This window comes from Lygodium microphyllum, chromosome 24, assembly GCF_053477565.2.
Source record: "Lygodium microphyllum isolate KBCC chromosome 24, Lygodium_microphyllum_v1.1.10, whole genome shotgun sequence".
NCBI lineage: Eukaryota > Viridiplantae > Streptophyta > Polypodiopsida > Schizaeales > Lygodiaceae > Lygodium > Lygodium microphyllum.
This window is the reverse complement of record NC_141158.1, coordinates 80,262,684-80,284,473: the sequence shown is the minus strand read 5'-3', so window position 1 is coordinate 80,284,473 and position 21,790 is coordinate 80,262,684.

Genomic DNA, 21,790 nt, shown 5'->3' with positions numbered 1-21,790 from the left:
TGGTAGTCGCACGAAGAAGTAATACCCTCCCACACACCCACTACATGGGCCCCCTATGCTAAGAGCCCCTGTCAATGTCCATGTAGCTACCACCATCACCAAAGTACAGGACGAGGATGAAGAGGTAGTAGCACCAGCATACCCATGCATCACGGCCATTGCTCGGTGAACACACACTTTTGAGGTCTTGATTGATGAGGGAGCTGACTTCAATGTCTTAGCTCACACTCATTGGACCCTCATTGGTTAATCACAGTTACATCCCACCAATGCTAAACTTATCCCATTCGAGGGCAAGCCATATGCACTCCTAGGGAAGTGCAAAATCACAGTCTCTATTGAGTCCGAGAGCCTATCAGTCATCTTTTATGTATTGCCAAACACGAAGGATGCAGGTCAAGAATTGCTGTTAGGACGCACTTTCAATAAGCAAGCATACTACAATGTAGATTACGATCTTTAGCGTATTCACCTTGTCATTAGTAGTGTTCAAATCGGGACAACTTTCAATAAGGGTAGCGAGGCTCCACTGAAGCCTGCTATGCCACCAATAGAGCTACCTAAGACCAAGCCAAGGGAGGGGGGTCATGACTCATCAAATCCACCCAGACTACAAAACCACCACCAACAAAGGCCAACCCCAAAGCCATAGAGCCCATGCTTAAATGGGCATCAAAACACCAGAAGCAACCTACTCGTAGCTAGCAAGCCTAGCCCCGCAAGGCTAGTGACTATCATTTAAAACCTAAGAAACTGATATAACACTATCAACCTAGGCTCACAATCAAGCCATGATGGATCCCCTAAGATCAGTTGCAAGCCCAAGGATATTATGAAGGCAACACTTGGATAGGGGTGCCCAAGAAAGGAAATCCTAGAGGCATAGCCCAATCACAACCATCGCTTGCCACCACATCTCCAGGAAGCCACACTCCTGCTAAGGCAGGGAACAACCAGAAAATTCGAGTTGCAAAGCCTATGGAACTCGAAACGGTTGCAGTAAAAAAACCCCAACCAATCTATTGACCTAAACAACAGCTTGATACACCGGGATCATCTAAGTCTAAAGAGCTTGGCACCCTAGTGGCTATGCAAGAAGAGGGCAATGCATTATCTGTGCCACTAGAGCCACCCTCCATACCCCAAAGCAACACTGGACACATGGATCAGACTATGGAGCTACACTTAGCCACACCAATGTCAAGTCCTCCACCACTAGAACCATCACAGTCTAGCCCAATTCCACCGCAACCACTAGCAAGCCTTAGACCTTTCTATGAGTGACGTTCGTTCCTAATGGTCACCAAGGACCTTGCTGAAAATACGGGAGATGACTTGGTGACTTGCATCAAGCTCTTGGACAACACTTTCACCACGTTCACTAGGAGCTATGAAAGACTTGACCTCAACTTGCTTGATGAACCCCTTGCCTTTGATGTTCGTTCTTTATCCTGCACTTGGGAAGAATACGAGTTCATATGTAAAAATTCCCAAGGTTGCAAAGGAGTTGATCAATAATGGTGAAATCTCAAAAGAGTAAGCACTCATTAGACGCTAATAACATTATACTGCAAGCCCCAAAGGCTTGTGTCACCTGTTGAGCTTGAGGAACTCACTTGCCTCTCACTGAATCCCTTTAAAAAATGGTGTAACAAACGTCTCCAATGGGAGAAATGGGGTTGCCAAGTAATGACTAATGTTGAGCAGTGAAGTGCAATTAAAATAATCGAATATGACCCAACTTGCATAGCACCAACTTCTTTCAGTGTATTGGCCATCACTCAAAACAAACACCTATACGACTAGGTCTTGGCCCACCCTTACATTGATCTCATCCTTACGAAAGAGGAACTACATGTGGCTAGCCACATTAACTTAGGTGATTTTCTAATCGATGTCCTAACTTACATTACCCAAGTATGCGTTAGCCCTTATAATCGTGATCATGATGCCCACTTGAAATACAACCCTAATTTCTACAATTGGCTTATGCCAAAGTAGATAGCACCATATGGCACTTAAATGCCCTTCCCTCTCCCATGTCCAATCCTAGGAAGGATTCTCATCATTTTCTGAGGGGGTTAAGGTGATTAGGTGATTAAGTGAACATAGGCAAGAAGGAAACAAAAAGACTTAATCAAAGTTAAAAGCAGAAAATAGTGGAAATGAATAGGCTACTATTTGAAAATTTCATGTCTTTAATTCAGCTTACTAATTTTCTTCATGGAAGCAAAATCAATTTTCTGCTCATCGAAAAGCCATGTGAGGAATACTAATGCTAGAATATGGCAAATGACAGGTATCCACAATGGTAGGGCAAGATAAAGGTGGCAAACTCCCCTTCATGGTGAAAGAACAAACGAGATACGGCCTAAGCATAAAAATAAGGGGCTTCAGTCAATTCACCTTCAAGCACATGCTAAATCTGGATGAAGCCATCCTGGAAGAGCCAACTGTAAAGCAGTTGGTGGACAAATGCGCCCTCCGAAAGTACATGCAGAAAGTGGGGTAAGTAGTTGACTACAGCATGTGTGCAAAATTCTTGAGAAGCTTTGATGATGCAAGAAATTGCAGCACAATAACAATCAAGATAGGAGGAGAAGAACGCCAAGTGGAGGTGCCCCTAAGTGTTGCAATAGTGGAGAAGGCCCTAGGTTTGGCTCCCAAGAAAGAAAAGTGCCATCGAAGAGACGTGTACGCAATGTTGGGTATAAATAATAATGATGTGCACATGATGGATGGGATAAGTCTAGCAGACATCCCAAACCCAAAGTGAGGATGCAGGCAAAGATGGCCCATGCCCTCTTCTCGGGACAGAGGTACAATGCATTGATGAACAGGATTGGTGTGCCACTGCTGGAGAGCATAGCCACAGGGTCCGCTAAAGAGGTGGATTGGAATGGGTTTGTCGTAAAAACCATCGTCCTCGGCTATCGTCCTAGCCACAAGCGCAACACCAATAGGAGGGGAGGCCCCAGCCTCAATGGCCAGATCAGCACGTAAGAAGCATGCCTCCAAGGCCTCCACAATCAGATTCGGTGGAGTTTTAATGGCCATCATCCAAGAGGCCATAAAGGAGGCAAAAGAAGTTGAGGAGGAGGTAGGAGAGATACCCTAGCAGTTGTTGTGCCTTGATGTAGAGCAATCCAGCAAGAGAACCATTAGCGACTAGGGAGGACATGAAGTGCAGGCGACCCCGAAGGAGACCAAGGCACAAGAGAAAAAGAAAGCCACGAAGCCCCATCAACAAAGGAGAGAGGAGATGATGAAGGAAGAATGGGCGGAGCTAAAAAGAGCTCAAAAAGAATCTAAAAGGGTGGAAGAAGAACGAAGGCGAAAAGAGGAGGAAGAAATGAAAAAAGTGAGAGAAGAATCACAAAGAGCTGAGGAGGAGAGGTGAAGGAGAGTGGAAGAAGAGGTGGAGGAATTGAGGAGAAAAGAGAATGAAGGCATGGAGGAGTCCATGCACATGTTTGTAGAGGAGACCCACGGCCCTAGAGAAATGGCCACCTTGAGCCCTAGAGAAGGTTAAGGAAGAGAAGAAGGCTGAGGCTTTGGAACTAGAGGTCGAAAGAGAAGTTGCCGCGGCTCTACGGCTAGAGATGACAAGGCAAGACACGGAGCATCAGAAAGAAATTCGAAACTTGAAAGAGCAACTCAGTGCCAAAGAAAAGGAGGCACAAGAGAATGAAGATCGCCTAAGGCAAAGGCTAGAGGATGAAGCCCAAGACCTAATGGAAGAGCAACAGGGTCACAAGTTGCTCATCCAACAATTCGTTGAGCTCCAGCAACAAATGGCACGGGTGGAAGTCATGTATGTAGAACTATGAGAGAGCTAGCAAGAAGGAGACCATGCATCAGAAGAACGATACCAAGAACATGAGGAGGCCTTGGTATTGAGGCTGTGGTTAGCAATGGAGGAGCAAGGCAAGCTAGAGAGAGAGATAATAAGGAGAAGGAAGAGGCCATAGAAGAAGCCACCAGGAGCTTGCAAGACGACCTATGAAACACCCAGCAGGAAGTGGAGGGACTAATGGCCGTGGCCATGAACGAAAGGAAACTGCACCTAGCGGAGCTAGAAAGCCATGCGCAAACTACTTAAGATCTATTAGAAAGGCTCGCAGAGGCCCACTAGCACTTCTCTATGGATGATCAAGGTAGAAGAATAGTTGAAGAGTAGTTGAACCGCCGGGAAAAAGAGAAGACCCAAATGCTAGAAGTGTGGGATGAGCAGCAGCAGGTGGTAATGATGCTATCTCAAGAGATGGAAAGGGGCAATGAATATGTGGAAGAAAATGGACACCAGTGGGAGAGGAGCAACTTTGAAAGAGTGTGATGGTTGACAAAGCACTTGGCAGTGGGGCAGAGTGCGAGAGGGTGCTCGCAGAATCCAGAGCTGAGGTCGTTGAAGCATGCTCCAACATGCAAAGGCAAGCCTTTTTGAGTACTGTGCTTCATTTATACAAGTTGAAGGTGAGGATTTGGTGGAGAGAATGAAAAGGAAGTTGGAATTGACAACTAGAGCTTTAAGGTATGGCCTACAAGACACACTCCCAACTAGCATAGGCATAACCAAGGAGTAGCAATGGAACTACTTGCGACAAGCCGGCCTCTCCACCGATGAGCTCAGGGAACTTGGATTCAAGGAACAAGAGTAGCCCCATCCACCCCCAATCCAACCCACTATGGAACAAGACACCGAGGAAGGACCAGACTTTGAGCAAGCATTCAAAGAAGAATTGCAAATTAGAGAGCCCAGTCCGGCCCCCAGAAGAGCTAGAGGGTGCCGAGGTTCCTGAGCAGATTGTTGCTGCAAGAAGAAGAAGATGGGAACTTGTGGAGCAAGCCCAACAAAGAGTGTGAGCATGGCCACATCAACTTCTCGACGAGCCCATGCCACTATGCGAGGATCACCATCCCATCACAACTGGCTGCAAGAGCTGAATATTTAGCAATAGCAGGAGCTCCAATCCCGACCCTTCGAGTTCTCCTTTCTCTACCCATGAGCCTTGGACCGAGTCTTACCCCTGGAGGTAGTGGAAAGGATAATTCATTTGGGCAATACTCTAACAAACAGATGGGTCAAAGAGTGGAGCATTGTAATCACACAATGGAGGCAAGAACCCACAGACTATTGGTAGGATAAGGTCTATCAGGTTCCCAAAACCGTTCGAGGTTACGAGGCGCAGCCAAAGTGGTGGAGGAGGATTTGGGACACCAATTTTGATGCATGGATGGCCTTTTGCGGCACACTACAGGAAGAATAGAATGATCTTATCTACATGCTCTAACCTCATAGACACGGAGTGGATTACGATAGGGGGGTGCATGGCAAGTACGACTTCCCAAAGATCTACAATGTCAATGTAGCAACTCCTGAGGAATGCATGATCTTTAGAGGAGGGGACTTGTGCCCATCCCACTTCCTTGAGGATTTCTCTTCCTGCTCATACCCAGCCTTAATAACTACATGTAATTACCTTAGGACCATTAGGTTTTTGGCTAAACAAAAGCCAGCGGTTGAGGAAGCCCACCTTCCCCCACTCTTTTTTGACATTAACCTAGGAATAGATAGCTGCGCTATATAGGCTCATGATGAGGGAAACCTTGCTTCCCTTGTTTTGTATGAGGATCCTTGAAGACATGAGCGATAGCCACTTTACGAGGTGTAACCATCCTTTCTTGTCAACCACACCTCTTAATGCAAAGGCTAGCATCAAAAGGAATACCTGCATAGCCGCGTCTTTTTGACTAAGTCCCTAAGACCACCTCACGAATTGTCCAAGGAAGATCAGGGTAGAGCCTAAGATTACCCCTTGCATCCAAATGCTGGCTATAATCACCTACTGAAAAAAACCAAAAAAAAGAGAAAATAAAAAAGAAAGGAAAGAAAGAAAGAAAGAAAGAAAGAAAAAGTGGAAACACTGAATCCCCCCAAAAGCACCTTGAGTGCCACAATCACTGTACCTAGGGTTTTCATACCTAGCCCTGTCCCCCACAACACATGCTTAGGGCACATCAAGGGCAGGACATACCTAGCTAGGTAATTCTTGCCTATGGTTCGACCTATCACCCTAAGCTCCCTACACTACACCTCTCTTATGGGTTCTCAAGTGTGGGACACCATCGAGGGCTTAGACCCATCTCCCAGTTCCATAAGCATGGGCACCATGCACTCCACGGTAAGGCAGAAACAACCTCAGGTAGTGCACCTTCTTTTCTTTCTAGGTACAAGAAAAGGCACTGACTACCAGCTCCAGAGACCCCATCATACATGCAACAATGCACTCCCCATCTTATGCAACATGTCACCATGCATGCACAATAAAGCCAGGGGTGGACGCAACAGTCCCAATCAAAAAGTAGATGAAGAAGCTCATCTGGAACAGCGCAAGAGAAGGCAGCCCCACGGAGGGCCAAACCATGGATCTGCCCAACTTTATCTTCAATTTTAAAGATGGATTCGCACATCTGCCTCTCTCCATGCAAGGATTCGTCCAACTTTATCTTCAATTTCAAAGGCATAAATCCCTCCAACACACCTTCCAGTAGGGCTCGTATAAGGGCCTTTCAGAACCATAAATCCCTCCAACACCAGGGCTCAAATCCAACTCAAGAGCCTTTTAGAACCATAAATCCCTCTAACACTAGGGCTCATATCCAACTTAAGAGCCTTTTGGAACCATAAATCCCTCCAACACAAGGGCTCAGATCCAACTCAAGGGCCTTCCAGAACCATAAATCCCTCCAACACACCTTCCCATAGGGGTTGTATACAAACTCTAAAAGCCACATGGCTACCCCAGCAACACGGTCCGACTCACCACCAGCAGTGCCATGGGACTAGCACTCAACTAGGAGGGGGTAATGTTTACTGCAAAGCAAAGGAAGCGGAAAACGAGGCATCAAGAGGAAAAGTGCAAGGTGGAAAAAAAAGGAAAAAGCGCCCTACAAGAAAGTAGGCCCAAAAAAAATCTAAAAGCATGGGAACAACCACTAGGAGTACAAGACACAACCATGGACGCTGCAAGAAGCCAAAAGCAAGAAAGCACACCTTTAAATATAAAGATGTAGCCAAAACCAATGTAAAAGAGCGCTAGGCTCCCTCCTGTGCAATTTGTAACCATGAACATGTAGTAGGAGGACCATGGGAAAAAGGTCCTAGGCCCCTGGCCGGCCATGTAAGAAAAGGGGGATAAGGGATTTAAATTTCATTACCAAGCTTACCCCAAGAAACCGTTCATCTACCACCTACATCTTGGGTTTCCTTGCACACTCCACGTAGGTTAATGCTTTGCTTCTCCTCTTGTCTTCCTGCTTGTGCTTGAGTGAGGGAGTGTGAGAGAGTGAGGGAGCAAGTGTGTGAGAGTGAGGGAATGAGGAGAAGAAGCTCCTCATCTCCTCTCTTCATCTTCTTCTCTTCTCTTCTCTTCTCTTATCTCTTGTGGCTATGGAGGATGGAGCTTGACAGAGAGGGATTGAGGTTGCTTGAGCTTGCCTCAAGGATCATGGAGCTACCAGTGTGCAAGAGAGAGGAAGGTACTAGATCACGCATCAAGGTAAGCTCACTAGAGAGCTCCCTTCACCCCATCTTTGTTGTTGACTATGTCTAGTGACTAGAAGACATCTAACTCTAGCATAGGGGGAGGGTTAGAGGAGGCAAGTCAATGTCCTCCTCTAAAGACTCATTTGATAATTGCACTGTTTCCTACAATTATCCAAGAAAAGTAAAAACGAGCAAGTGAAATGTACTTATTCATTTTGAGAGAGGAGCTAGCTACTATTGAATCAATTGGCCCTTGCATGATAATTTTTCCTAAAGGTCGATGGTGGTTATGCACTTCATACCTTTGTGATGTACAACTTTAAGAAGAAGTATATATCCTAGGAGAAAGCCTTGTGAAGTCATCATTTGTCAAATGAGGCTTTCTGCAATGCATTCATCACACTAAAAAAGGGTGACATGATCTTACCTTTTGAACTTTGAGATATGTGGATTTATACTCTAAATGTTCATGATCCAAGATCTCCAAATGGTTAAGCCATTCAATCCTAGACTTTATTCTAACTACTCTAGCATTTACAAGTACTCCTTCATTATTTAAGGGTTTTGGATCTACTAGAGTTTGCTTGATATAATCCTTTGGACCTTTTTACTTTAATGACTCAAAATAAAAAACTACAATCTCAAAATATTAACTTATTATGATTATTTTTGAGACGTCAATAGAGCATCGATAATTAGGCTAGTAGTAGGGCTAAGGGCCTATAAAGTAGATGTGTGATCCCACACGAGTGGCACAACAAAGAATTAGTTAATTGAGAAGCGGTTAAAAGGATACACAAGGTAGTGCATTTTGTAACACTTATATGAGAGAGAGAGAGAGAGAGAGAGAGAGAGAGAGAGAGAGAGAGAGAGAGAGAGAGAGAGAGAGAGAGAGAGAGAGAGAGAGAGAGAGAGAGAGAGAGAGAGAGAGAGAGAGAGAGAGAGAGAGAGAGAGAGAGAGAGAGAGAGAGAGAGAGAGAGAGAGAGAGAGAGAGAGAGAGAGAGAGAGAGAGAGAGAGAGAGAGAGAGAGAGAGAGAGAGATGTTGGGAATAAAGGGCCACAACACCCAAAATAGGTGTGAATGTCCCTTTATAGGACATTGTACTATATACCTATGTGATAAAATAAGTGGTACATGTTGAAGAACCCAAGAGAAGATAATCGTCTCTCTCTCTCTCTCTCTCTCTCTCTCTCTCTCTCTCTCTCTCTCTCAATCTAAATCTCCATTGATATACACGAAGCATTGGCCTAAATCAAATTGGTATTAGAGCCAAGCATTTTGGAGAAGGGGCTTCAAACATTTAACTTGAGAAGCAATCAATGGATAAAGCTTGTAGTTTGACAGCAATGGTAGCTCATCAATGAGGTATGGGTTGATTGATTGTGATCTCTATACTACTAAATGCCTTGCTTCAAGGCTTACTCAGGGGGATCTTAGTGATTGGTTAGAGCTCTAAAAGCTCTCATTTTAAGTAGTAGTACATTGCAGGCCATTAGGACAGCATCATGTTGTTTGTGCTTGTTTTCAAGCCTCTCTTCCTAGCTTCTCTGACATTCACACTGACTGTAGCTGCTCCTTGCTAGCCTTGAAACCCATTGGCATTGGTCTGGACATTGTTTGACATTGGCATCAATGATCTTCAGTGGTCTACTCTCAGTTATTGGCTAGAATACATAGGTGACAGTATAAAATTTACAGGTAGCCCATGTGTTGAGTTATTATTGCTCAATGGTTATGCCTATTGGATGTCTACACATGCTTACATGATGCAAACAAATTGGGAGATGATATGCCTTGGATCTAAGGTGCTTTTGGCCTAATTTTAGCAAGGATTTTACTCAGTTTACATTGAGTTTTGACTACTGTAATAGCAGGGCTAAATGCAATTGGTAGAGGTTTATCGTGTATCTATTACTTGTTGGGCCATCACTTGGGTGCTACTAATGCAATGCACATGTACACCATGAATGCCAATCATTTGGAGGTGATTTTGGAGATGTTTTGACCTTGATTAGGAGCTTGGAAACATTGTCTTGGTTGTGGAAAATTGCAAGTAGTAGGTACCATACCTATAAGAGATTTTGATTGGGTTGTATGCTTTCGGTGAAGCTCTCTAGTGTACTGGCTTGATATCGACATAATAGCATTTGCTAGATCAATGATTGTACATGCTTTGTGCATCATATCTGGGCTGAAATAGATAAGTTTATTTAGACTTTTTTGATGCTTCTTACTATGAACAATGGGTACCATTTGCAAACAATCAATGCCTAGAGTTGTCATATGCTATTTGGTGATGTATTCTACTGATCTAAAATGTCTTGGCTATGCTGAAATATGATTAATAATTAGTAATGAACACGAGAATTTGGACACATCTTGTTGGTTAGATTTTGCATCTCCCTTTGATCATTTATTTGACACTTTGGGCTTGTCTTTTTGGTGACATTTTCTGTCATTTTGGGTTGCAATCATGGTTGGAAGTAGTGTGATAATAGCAACCTATTGCATATCAAAAAGCTTGAGGGTGCACATAACTTTGCCATATGGCAGAAGTAGTGCTACAATGCCTTGGTGCATAAGAAACATGTGAAGCTATCAAGACAAAAGGGGTACGATTGGTAAACATTAAGGAAGAGGATTGGATGAGCTTGATGAGCTTGTATGCTCTACTATTGAATTGTTAGTTTGCAGACTCATTGTTGTTCAACATAGAGAAGCTGAACTCTACCTATGCTATGTGGATTAGACTTAAGGAGTTATATGCTCAAAAGAATGTTGCTAGTAAGGTTTATTGGTTGAAGAAGTTGATGGATCGTTGCATGAAGGAAGGTATAGCCATGTTTATACATCTCAATGAGTTCAACTGGAAATTCAACCAGCCGATTGCCTTGAAGTTTAATATATGGATGATGAGTTTATGGTCACTTTCTTGCTATGCACTTTTCCTGAAAGTTGGAATATATTCAAGACAACTATGGAAAACTCAAATGCTATGCTTATGTACTCTGATGTGGAAAGCTCTTTGCTTATGGAAGAGATGAATTGACAAAATATTGCAGTAAACAAGTCATCTAATGCATTGCATACTAGAAGCACGTCTCAACAAAAGGGAAAATTTGATAGTAAAGGATGCAATAAATCTCGTGGAAAAGGTGTTGAGTGCCATCATTGTGGTAAGAAAGAACACTTTAAGTGGGAATGCTACGAGTGGAAGAAAGAGAAAGGAAAGGGTAAGAAGACTGATGATAACAAGGATGAGAAGAAGGACAACCAACCTACAAAGAAGAGCGATGTCAAGATAGAGGAAGTCAATGTAGTCAGTCATGAGATTGACAATGGTAGTAGTGATGTACTCTTTGTCTCTTGTTGCTTTAATGCACACTCATTGGTCACAGATTTCGATGATGATATGCATACTTGGATCTTGGATTTAGGTGCTTCTTTTCATGTCACACTCCATCATGAGTGGTTCTCTGACTGCAATGGTGGCAAACATGGTGTTGTGTACTTGGGGGACCACTATGCATGTGATATTGCAGGCATTGGCAGCATGCAGCTACAATTTTAGCATGTTTCAATGTTTAACCTTCATCATGTGAGGCACGTACCCCAACTCGAGAAGAGCTTGATAAGCATAGGGTAGCTAGATGACGAAGGCTATCACATTACTTTTGGAGATGGAAAATGGAAGATATATATGGGATCTAGAATAGTTGGTGATGGTTCTAAGATTGATACCCTCTATCCATTGCATGTATCTAGTGTTGTGGCCATGTTGTTGCCATTACCAAGCAGCTGAGTGTTTCCTTGTGGCATGGCCGATTGGGACACATGAGTCAAATAGGAATGAAAGTAATTTCTCATTTGGATTATTTGTTACTATGTTTGAGGTATGCTGATTTTGATCATTGTGATCATGTGTCTATGTTAGACATGCTCAAGCATCACATAAGAAGTCTCTTTTATTGAAATCTTCTCCTCTACAGTTGGTACATTCAGATGTATGTCAAATGCCAAGGTTGTCTCTAGGGGAAAAGAAGTACTTTATCACTTTTTGTTGATGATGCTATATGCAAAGTTTGGGTGTATCCTATCCGTTGTATAAGGACAAGGCTTTAGATAAATTCAAGAAATTTGTGGCATTGGCTGAAAATATGACAGGTAAGACACTCAAGTGTCTTTGCTCTAACAATGGTGGGGAATACATGTTTAAGGTCTTTCAGGAGTTTTGTGATAGTAAAGGGATAAAGAGCGAGCTCATTGTCCCTCATAATCTTTCTCAAAAAAGAGTTGCAAAACACATGAATAGGACCATTCATGAAAAGGTTTGCACTATGCTATCTCACGTTGCATTACCCCATGGTTTTTGAGTAGAGGCTATTATGACAACTACTCATTTGATTAATTGGTCACCGAATAGGTCTTTGGGAGGTAGAGTTCCTCAAGAAGTGTGGTCGAGCAAGCCACTTTTGTATGCTCATTTGAGAGTGTTTGTCTATGACGAGGCTTTTGTGCATATCCATATGGAAGAATGCAACAAACTTGAGCCAAAGTCATGTAAATGTATTTTCCTAGGATACGGTGATGGGGGTGAAATAGGGTATCGATTATGGGATCCAAGGAAAAGGAAAGTAGTATGCAACAATGATTTTACCTTTCGAGAAGATTGCATGCACAAACAACGCGAAAAGATAGAGGAGGTTAGAAGGGTTGTATTCCAAGAAGATGTACCGATTGGACAACATAGAATGGCTATTGGAAATTAGTAAATACCTTCTATAAATGGCACTAAAAATGTAGGGAATAATGCTAAAAATGATTAGAAAAAGGAGTTTTCCATGATGTCCCATAGTCTCAATAGAATAATATGAATTCAAGATAGCCTGAACTATCAAGATAGCATGCTGAAATTTCGGGATAGCAAGTTGTAAATGCGGATTTGTAGGCTCATCAACAGCTAGAAAATGTGGAACCTTTGCTCTGTAGGTTGACTTGACATTCAAGGCCACCTAATTGGTTAGTTCTTTGTGCTCAATATGTTATAATTATGCCATGTTAATTGATTGTGGTGAATCGTCATGCTTCAAGGATGCAATGGATAGGAAGGACAACCAGAAATGGCATAACGCTATGTTGTCAGAGATGGAATCTCTTGAAAAGAATAACACTTGTGACTTGGTGCATTTCCCTAAGGGGCAAAAGATACTACCATGCAAATGGGTTTATAAGATGAAAGTCACTTCTAGTTCCTCACCAAAGTACAAGGCATGACTTGTTGCAAAGGGATACAAGTAGGGACATGGAGTTGATTTTGATGAAATCTTTTCTCCTGTAGTCAAAATGACTACTTTGTAGACCATCTTGGGCTTGCTTGCATCTAAGGATATGGAACTCATGTAGATGGGTGTAAAGATTGCATTCTTACATGGTGATCTACATGAGGATATCTATATGCAACGACTAGAGGGTTTTGTGGCAAAGGGGAAAGAGCACATGGTATATAAACTCAAAAGAAGTTTGTGTGGGCTAAAAAAAGCACATGGTATATAAACTCAAAAGAATTTTGTGAGGGCTAAAAAAAGCACCTCGAGAGTGGTATTACAAGTTTGATACATTCATGCAGTCTCAAGGCTACAACAAGAGTCAAGTAGATCACTGGTTGTACACTAAGAAGGCATCAGAGATGGAAGCATGACACTCTTGGTTTTGTAAGTGGATCACTGCCTTTACACCAAGAAGGCAACACAGATGGCAGCCTGATACTCTTTGTTTTGTATGTGGATGACATGCTGATTTTGCAAGGAGGGATGTTTATGCCTTGGACACCCTTAAGCAAAGCCTACATAACAGTTTTGACATGAAGAATCTTGGTGAGGCAAATCATATTCTTGCGATGCAGATACTTAGGGATAGGTCAAAGGGTCTTCTCTATCTATCATAGCATGAGTATGTATCCAAGATTTTGCAGTGTTTCAATATGGAGGGGGGGAAAGAGATTGGTGTTCCATTGTCTCCATATGTAAAACTCAACATAGAGAACAACCATGTGTTTGATGATGAAAAGGCTAAAATGGCCAAGATTTCATATGTTTTGGCTATTGGTTGTGGTTGTTGGCAGCTTGTTTAGATATGTGAGGTAGCATTTTGGGAGGATAGGCATCCACCATATGGCTAAATGTATAACTTGTCCCATGTGATGCAAGGCTCGGACAACCAATAAATATTGAGGTGAGAATCCACAAATAGGTAGGCAAAATCACATTGATCAAGATAGATAGTTGGGACACCTAGAGGCTCTGGTTAAGCCAATGTTGAGATGATCTATGAGAGTCTATAAACCACTAAATGTTGAGGGTATATGTGCATGTGCCTATGCCACCTATATATTCACTACATTGATAGTATCCGCACACCTGTACAATGCAACAAGTGGCGAGTGCCCATTATTGTCACTTTATTCTTTATTCTTTATTCTTTCAATGACATTTGAATAAGAAAAGTTTGATCACACGTTGTGACTATTGGAGCTCCCACATCTTGAGTCTCTCTCTCTCTTGCTCTCTTGCTCCATTTGCCATAGCTCACTCCTCCATTGCTTCCACTTGCTCGTGCTCTCACTCAAAATTTTCCCTTCAACTAGTATTAGTGCATTGGTTTAAGGAGCTTCTCTTTAGTTTGTTTTAGCTCGTATCAATACCCACAGCTCATTATTGGCTTCTTCCATAAAGGTATGTATTTGATACTTTGGTTCCTTCTAGGTGATCAAGCCTTCTTCTACGAATCGTACATGCCTTATTGAGCTCCTCTTGGGCTTCAAGAGCACCACTACTTAGGCCATTTGCAACAACATGACCAACAATAGTAGTAATAGTAGTGTGAATTGCACTTGCTATTGTTGCTATTCCATTTTTTGATCTCCTCGATCACTCCTTTATTCTTAGTGACCTCTTGGTAACCTTGATTAGACTTAGTATCACTCCCATAAGTGGTCTTATGGCATTAAACATTACTTTTGAGCATCTAATTTTTAGAGATTCATTGTAATAACATGGTAGCATGATGTAGTAGACATTGGAACAACATACTCTAAGTTTTTAACACTCATTTGTGCTCAATTTGATGCCTATTTGGTGCTAGGATTATTCAAGAATGTTTGCATGATGCTTTGAGTTGCTTTGTGGGCTATTTTGAGCTAAAATGGCTTAAGATATGCAAAGATATTCATTGTTATAATGAATAGGGCAACAAGCTTTTACACATGGAAGATTATGCATCTTGCCATTTGATGCTCTTTGGGTACTCTAGTTAATGCATTGATGTATGACATTGATGCTATGCACTAAGATATGCTTATGGAATGTCTTGACTTTGCATTTGAGCTTGGCTATTTGTATTAGAGATGTGACCAGTTGCTATAGTGATAATTGACTTTACAGGCTTGAAGATTCTATTGGGTCTTATTGTCCTAGCTCTATGCTTGATGTATCTAGGATTTTCGATGGCCATGTACTTGATTGTTACACCCTCGAAAGACCAAGATGGAAAAGTAAAAAAATCAAAAATGGAGGACATTCTGAAGGTGAGATAAAAATGAAAGAGAAAGGCACACTCAGAAAAAATCTGAAGACATGAAGTGCAGGGAAAAGCCTCGAATGTAAAAGGAAGCACACAATATTAAGCGCACTGTGATATGCTAGGAAGAAAAGTGCCGGGCACATTGCAATTCATTTTGTAAAAGGGTGCTGGGCTCTCTCCTGTGCAAATTGTACAGAATAAGAGGTGCGGATTGAGGCCTATGCTAATAAGAAGGAGAAAAAAAGAAAGTAGAGGAATGGAAAAAGGTTGGAATAGGGGATGGCTGTCTAAGGAGGGATAAGGGCATGTATAAAGGTCAAGAAATGAAAAAAGAAGCCCATTCTTGTGTGGGCAAAACTTGCTCTCTTATTGCTCTCTTCTTGCTCTTACTCTTTCTTCCCTTCTTGTGTATGAGAGAGGGAGAGAGTGTGTGTGAGGGAGTGAAGGACCATGGAGAAGCCCTTCTTCTCCTCTCTTCATTATCATCTTTTTCTCATCCCCTTTCTTGCACATAGAACTATGGAGGACGAAGCTCGGAGCTTGGAGATAGACATAATGAGAGCACATCTTGAATCATGGAGCCATTGAAAAATTCATGGGAGGAGGTACTCAATTGGTTTCGAAGGTAAGCTCACTACGTTGGTGTGTGGAAGAGTGTGCACGGTTATGCGATAGGTAGCCATAGCTCTCAGCTTGAAACACTTGAAGCGATAAGTGGTCCATGGGTCTTGGTGGTTTGCCCACAAGGGCAATGACATTTTGGTTCTGTTGTTGCCAAGACAATGGATTCAAGCTTGAGTGCCTGCGTGCTCCAAATCGAGTGACAAAGTAAGAGCTCATCTCCAAAACAACACTTTGTTTTAGGTAGGATGCAAGGGAGTTAGAGGTTATTTGGTCTCATTTGTGGATTAGTTTAGGTTTAGGAAGCTTTTTTTGCATTGGTTAGAGTAGGAGTTGTGTATTATGATCGCATATGAGACATTAAGTGGTTTGGAAAATAAGAAAAAAGAAGGAAAAGATAACTCTCTGTGTAACCAAGAAACAGGGGAATAAGGGAAGAAAGGAAAGGGATTTTTTATATCTAGGAAGAAAAACATAGTGTGAGGGGAGAAAGAGAGAAACCCAAAAGGTGAAAAAGGGGAAGAGAGAGCTCATTTGCACTTAGTGAGATTGAGAGAGAGCTAGTGAGAGAGAGATAGGGAGTGATAGGTCTACATGTAGTAACACCTACGATCATTACCATTGACACATTTAGCCCTTCCACATATGCTTTGAATCCTTGTTGTTGTTGATTTTTGCATTGTTTTGGAATCTTGGGTGCATTGGATAGGGAATAATAAGACATTAAAAATGATATCTGTGCCATTCGATGGATTTTCAAGCACTACTCAAATGACGATTGCCGTAGGCCTCAAACGGCCGAGTCCTAAAGGCTCGAACGTCCAAGCCACTTAAGGTTGACCCACTCAAATGTTTGACTTAGATGAGGGTCTAACCAGTCGGACAAACTTGGGTCTTAGATGGCCACTCGGATGCTCGAACAGGCACCCCTCGTTCGAGTTGGAGTCTAATCACTCAGATGGACAAATACCTTAAGGAGTCCACTCGGATGATCGAAACTATGACTTGGACAATTGAGTCTGGGACTTAGATGAGTTGTCCAAAAACCTATTTTTGATTGATTTTTGTCCACTTTGGGACCTATTAGGGTTTCTTGCCAGCTAACTAGCAAGCAGGGTGAATTCTAGACCACTAGATGAAACCATAGAACTATTTGTACTTGAAAACCTTGACCTAGCAGTTCAGGGGGATCAAAAGGACTGACCATTGGCCGCTACGATGGATAGAGACCTAAGTTGACCCACTTGACTAAATGACCATTACACCGCCTATCATGACCCGTAGAGGACCCAATTTCAATTGTTAAGAGTGAAAAGAACAGATCTAGAGCATGGCTATGGTGGCTTGAAGAGATAGAGTAAACTCATGAAGACATAGAGTTGAAGATAAAATGTCACACAAGTGAATTAGGCTCCAAGGTTGAGACTTGGACTCATAAACACAGTCTTGTGTGGTTGGACAATGACTCTCAGACTCTCAACTGAAAGGACAAAAATACCATCATATTTCATTGCTCATTTTGCAAGTACAATGCTTTATAGTAGTTGGGTTGTTCCACTCTCCTCACTGTGCATATGGGATTCAAGACATCTCTTCCTAGAGCATACATCATTTGTTATTTCTCGACACTCCCCTCAAATGATGAGTTCCTACACTTGCTGGCTTTTGCCCCCTACATGATAACATGGCTCGGGAGACTAGCTCATAGGTAGCCTAGTCAAGTTAAAGATTGAAACTTTATATCTTTGGTAAGGTTTTTGTTTTAAAAAGCAAATCCACTAAGGGAAATAAAAAATCCACTATGGGAAAGATAATTTCGTCAAAACAATCTGTTAGAGTTGTTGTTGATGGTGGCAGAAGCTTCTTCTTCTTCTTCTTCTTCTCTTTCATTCATGAATTGATTTTGGTGGTTACCATTCTGCATATGTTGTGCTCTTTTACGGTGGAAATATTCACTAGCTATATGGCGAGTCTTACCACAGTAATGACATGTCATCCGATTTTTGTTGTTGGTGTTGAATCCTTGGCCTCTTCCTTTGGATCCAGTAGTTCCTTTGGTGTATAAGAGATTTTCCCTAGATGATGGGACACCATCTTTTGCATTCTTGTTCTTCTGTTTATTCTCTTCATCAAGAAGAGAGTGCTCAATATCTTTAAGTGAAAGACTTGGAACATTACTTAGGCTTGACACAAGATTCTCATATGGATCCTTATTTACACTTGCAAGCAGTAGACTATTGCTTCATCTTCATCAATATTCTTCTTAAGAGCTGCAAGCTGGGTTTTTAGGCTCTTGAACTTGTTAATGTGTATGGTCATGGAAGCACTTTCTTTTATATACAGTTTATAAAACTACATGAGTAATTTTACATTTGAATTCTTTGTTTGGGTAACATCCTGTCAAGTTCCTCCCAAGCAGATTTAGCATCTCTGATGCTATAGATATGATGTAGCATATCATCACTTAGTCCCCAGGCAATGATACCCAGAGCCTTGTTGTTCATCTTTTTCCACTCCTTTGTCTTGAGCTAGTCTTCTTCAACGAACCCGTCTTCATCATCTTCCTTCTTGCTATCTGCATCATCCTCAAACAGGTCCCACAAGTCCCGCATAAGGTGGTACATGGTCTTCTCCTTCTAGGTATGAAAGCCTTCTCCATTGAACTTGGCTATTTGCTCAAGTTTAGACATTTTGAAAAAGGTCTTAGCAAGAGTGTACTCAGGCAGTGTTTATCCTTTTACAATGAGATTGAAGCTTATAAGAGATTTCATATGGTCTTCTTGATCTTCAAGTGGACTGCTTGAATTCATGTGGGTTGCTCTAGATCTTCTTCTTGAAGGTTTATATCTATTGGAGACTTTAGATTTGAGAGAAGGAGGCTTTAGTTGACTAAAACAGTAGGAAGAAATGAAGTGGAAAGGAACTTGAAGAGTACTTGGCTATGGCAGATTAGGGTTTCAAAATAGGGGTTTGATTTTTTGGTTGTGGAAGCTTGTACAATGGATCATTCAAGAAACCCTTTTAGTAGGAGATAGCTTAGTTATGGAGCTTCCAATGCCCTATGGTCATGGACAACATTTCACTGCATAGACTGATAATCGACAATACGAACAGAATTCAACATAGTTTGGACAATGACTTCAAATTCGAGTAATGTTGGGCTATGTGGTAAGCAATGTTAAGCTTTGAGGTGACAGACAGAGCTCCAAGAGTAGGAAGAGAAGTCTCCTGAAGGAAGCTTGTCAAGATCTTGCCTAGTTGAAGAGATCTAAGAGCTCAAAGTAGGGCATGTGTAGTTTGGCTATGGCAGCCATAAAAGCTGGAATGAAGGTAGAGGTGAAAATGAGGTCATAAGCTAGCATCGAGCTAGATTGAAGTTAAGATAGCTTGAGAGCATAGAGAGGAAAGCTAGATTGAGCTGGGCCATGCTCAGTTGAGCTTTGATACCATGTCAAAAGAATGGATCTAGAGCATGGCTATGGTGGCTTGAAGAGATAGAGTAAACTCATGAAGACATAGATAGAATGTCACACAAGTGAATTAGGTTCCAAGATTGAGACTTGGACTCATAAACATAGTCTTGTATGGTTGGACAATGACTCAGACTCTCAACTGAAAGGACAAAAGTACCATCATATTTCATTACTCATCTTGCAAGGACAATGCTTTATAGTAGTTGGGTTGTTCTACTCTCCTCACTGTGCATATGGGATTCAGGACATCTGTTCCTAGAGCTTACATCATTTGTCATTTCTCAACAATGAATGAGTAATCAAAACCCTCTCCAAAAGTAGCAATGATAGAAAATTTATTGGATGTAATTGACTTCATCAAAGGTCACACTCACCATTGTGGACATTTAAGCATATGTGAAAGTTGGAAAGACTCATTTCGTATAGCACACATCGAGTCTCACTAGCATATAAGTGTAGCACATTTGCAAACTATTGGATTAACAAGGAACATACTAAGGGGGATTAAGCTAAAAACAAACCCACCAGTAGGAATACAACTTTGAGAGTCAAAGGAGTGACCCAAGACACCAGGAACAAATGCCTAGTCACCCATCAAACCATTGAGGAAAGGAAAGGCTAGCCAATATTAGGAATACATCTTTAGTCAGCTTAGTTGGTCTCATAGATGCACTAGTGGGTTAGGAGGCAACTACTACGATAGGCACCAACTCAAATGAGAATAATCTTAACCTTGACCTTGACCTTAACATGGCAGATTACCCAGACAACATTTGGCGACTTGTTGCGTAGTACGACCAACAAACAATTATAGCGACCATGGAAGACCAATAGCCGATATCATAGACAATCTTGAGGAGGAGAGGAGATTGGAAAGGATGGCATTGCAATGTATTGTGAGTTATAGCGAAGAGCAAAGGGCTCAGAGATTGTGTCAGGAGAGAGAGCTCAACATGGTTCACCAAATCCTAGCCATTTTAGGTAGAAACGGAATGGGAGGAAACAACCATAGGGAGAGATCCCTAGAAGCCAACCTTACAGTGAGTTAGCTACTTATGAAAAGATTGCTAGACAATACCAACACAAAGCAAAGTGGGGTAGCCTTGGTGGCATCATTGCTATGGGAGTGGCTGGGAGTCACCCCAAATGCCAGGAGCCAAATGAAATAGTTGCAAAGCAATTTGATAAATACCAAATAGGCAATGACCCCTATAGCTTCATCGAGTAGTTTGAGTAGGTGTGTGAGGCTAACAACCTCACAAACCATACTCAATGAGCACAAGAATTCGGTCCTTGTTTGGGAAACAAGGGATAGATGTGGTTTACCAATTAGATAATGCTAAATACAATAACTTCACTCAATTGAAGGATCTATTTATCAACAGATTCTCGAAGGTAGGATATTATGATAATCTCAGTGTAAAGCCGATGAATGTCAGCCAAAATGATAAAGAGGACATAGAGACTATGTCACACATATGAGGAGTCTCTACAAGAGGATACCTATAGTTGAGTGACCAAATGAGAGAGTGGCCTCTACCATATTCATTAACAGGATTCACAACAAAGAACTCTTTAAGGCCCTAGTGATCAACTCAAATATGCAAAGGTATGTGCTTGCAAGAGTCTTTGAGGAGGCTATATACAGGTAGATGATTGCTCAGAGAGAGAAGCTCTTGGGCTATGTAGCAAGGTAGTAATGCATTTAGGAATGCCGAGAGAGCTACAACAACTAGTGAACAAGTAGTCCCTAGTGAATAAGAAAAAGGAAAAGAGTGTTGACTAGAACCAAGCTATAGTGGACCTAAAATCAGAGCTGGATAGATTGCAAGAGTCAATACAAAGGATAGTATGACCTTACATATAGTGTGTTCACTGTGGAGGAAACCACTTTCCAACTGAATTTCCCGATCCCAAATCAAGGACTTGTGACAATTGCGAAAGATTCGGGCATGATAGCATGCATTGTTGGTTGCTAAGACGGTTGCCTTACCAACAACCTTACACTTAGCCATACTATCTACTAGGAGGTAGGCAACCTTACTTTGGAAGGGGAGTCCCTTTGGCTCTATTTGCACTTAATGATTCAAAGACAACTACTCTGAGAATAAAAATCAAACCAATGGGAATCCCTAGACTGCCAGGACCTATCATGACCCATCCACCAAGCGATGCTCTGGTGCACTTTGTGAAGGAACCATGGGAGGAAGATTCTTACTTGAACCCTCATGTCTCTTATGATGAAGAGAGTAATCCCATATTGATGGACTATAGACTTGTGCCGATCATTGCCTTAGGCAGAGGAAGAGGTAGAGGCCTAGGAGGAGTTAAGAACTAGGAACCCATAGCATGTTGGACATGTGGCCATCCATGGCATATCTCACCCACTTGGGATGCCCCGAGTGTGGAGTCACACACCTATTCATTGATTGCCCTAGGCAAAAATCCTCCACTATCTCGACAATCGTACCATCCGTGCTGCTCGGACTCTTTTGTGTCGAGTCACTTGACAAACAATGCCATACCTATCCCCATAAATGTCATGATACGACCTCAAAGAAAGCATGCTA